General features: G+C 48.1%; 1 pseudogene; it reads left to right on the top strand.

The window, feature by feature from the left end:
* Positions 1–406: 406 nt before the first annotated feature.
* LOC126420278 (5S ribosomal RNA) lies at positions 407–525 on the top strand (annotated as a pseudogene).
* The last annotated feature ends 1,750 nt before the right edge of the window (positions 526–2,275 follow it).

The raw sequence follows: 2,275 nt of genomic DNA, 5'->3' as shown, positions 1-2,275 counted from the left end.
TTTCCCCATCAAGTTTGGTCCCATTAAACAATTACCATGGTCACCTCGTTTAGTTGTAGCGATAATTGAAAAAACGGTTCAAATGGCTCTGAGCACTATGGGACTTCTTTGGTCATTAGTCCCCTAGAACTTAGAACTACTTAAACCTAAGTAACCTAAGGACATATCCATGCCCGAGGCAGGATTCGAACCTGCAACCGTAGCAGATAATTGACTGTGTGAGATCAAATGCGGCAGCCCAACTCACATTTCCTGAATCTACGTTGGACCGTTTACTTGCTGATTGGAAGCTGCGTAGGGAAAGTGAATTACCAAATGCTGCATTTGGGAACCTATGCGGATAGGACCCGGACAAAGTGGTAAGGTTAAGGTATTCCTATTTTTAAGCTGAGCAGCAGCTGACGGAGCCAACGGTCTTGCCGCAGTGGTAACACCGATTCCCGTCAGATCACCGACGTTAAGTACTGTCGGGCTGGGCTAGCACTTGGATGGGTGACCATCCCAGTCTGCCGAGCGCTGTTAGCAAGCGAGGTGCACTCAGCCGTTATGAGACAAACTGAGGCACTACTAGATTGAGAAGTAGCTGTTCCGGTCTCGTAAACTGACATGCGGCCGGGAGAGCGCTGTGGCGACCACATGCCGCTCCATATACGCATCCAGTGACGCCTCTGGGCTAAGGATGACACGGCGGCCGGTTGCTACCGTTTGGTCTTCATGGATTGTTCGGGCGGAGTTCAGTTTTAGCTGTAGACGGAAATGCATAGAAATTAGTGATTATAATCAGCGCCTGTCGAATAATGTAATTACTTTAGGATCAAATTAGGTACTTTACAAAATTGAGTTTTCACGAAGTGGCAAAAATATCCACTTTACCCGAAATGAGCGGGTAAAATGGACACCTAGCTTTAAACTCAGAAATAAGGGTTTAAAAATGTTGTAAGAAAAAACTAACTATATTTTATGGTAAACATAACTCGAATTAAATTCTTTACACTTTTCACAAACAAAAGCTAAAAGTGTGTTTCTCCCTTGTAGATTTCGTGGGGCCAGAGGGAGCGTAACTGGCAGTAAATCTACTGCTCTAATGTCCTTGAATTTGAAAATTTTGTTTGCAATACATGCATTCTCTGTACTCCTCGTTGTCGTCTACAAGAGCCCTAACAGGCTTTGTTCCTCTGCTTTTCGAAATTTTCTTCTTACGGTTGCTTACTGCTTTTCACTTATGTCCTCTTTCTTTATTTGCCTCTTTTAGGTTATTTTTATGAGTTACTGTAAGTATCGTCCATTCGGCCGCTGCTGCTACGTACTCCCCCCACACCATGTGTCCAGAAGCCACCGCCGATATGGCCCCGTTGCCCTCATGGATGCCACTACACAAAGCTGTATGCCCTCTAACGGCATTTCAGTAACTAAAGAAGGATTACAGCGTCAAGATATGGCACTCTATAAAAAAGTGATATTAAAAAGACATACGGTATGTCACATTCCCTTTTCACGATAAATCCTTACATCAAGATAGCTAAAACATACAAAAATTATAATATCTCCGATGAATGGCACGCCAGACAGGTTAGACTTCATTGGATGACTGTACCCTCCAGAGAGAATACGTTGAAACACTTCCCGCGCCGTGCTAGCAAGTTATAGCCCGCAGAAGCTCTATGGCCACTTTGCCTGGATCGCCCCTAAACATGCTAAGTGTGCGTTGGAAAGAGCTCCTTCCCAATTTGGTTCGTTCTAGGCCAAATAGAGGTCCTCAAGTATGACGCGGCAGGTGACTACTTTTTACCTGCGCTTAGGAACCGACAGGAGTACAGACCCCCCCCCCATCCACGCGTGATGCGCCTCGGTTGTTGTCGGCGGCAGGTGCTGCGCTGTTGTGTGTGGGTGGCTCCCCTCGGCTCCTGGTTTATTGACGGGGCGGTGGGCGGCGGTCGTGGGTGACCAGCCGTGGCCGCGCGGCACGCAAATGTTAAACCGCGGGCGCGCAGACCGCAGCACGCGCCGCCATCGACCGCCGGACAGCTCGTCAAAGGTCCGACCACACCACACCGGCCCACACCACTGCCACTTCCAAAACTGCGGCCGCGCACGAGAACCAAGCAGCGAGCAACGAACCGTGCCGCCCACTGGCGGACCATCACGGAACACCGCTGGCGTCTCCTCTGCGCCTTCTACAGCAAAACGAAACTACTCATAGCTGGGAAGCGTCTCACACATTACTTTTTTATTACTTTTTTTAGGCAGAACGAAGAATAATTCCTTCCAAAACTCT

This window comes from Schistocerca serialis, chromosome 9 (assembly GCF_023864345.2).
Source record: "Schistocerca serialis cubense isolate TAMUIC-IGC-003099 chromosome 9, iqSchSeri2.2, whole genome shotgun sequence".
NCBI lineage: Eukaryota > Metazoa > Arthropoda > Insecta > Orthoptera > Acrididae > Schistocerca > Schistocerca serialis.
The sequence above is the reverse complement of the archived record's forward strand: the minus strand, read 5'-3'. Positions and strand labels throughout refer to the sequence as shown.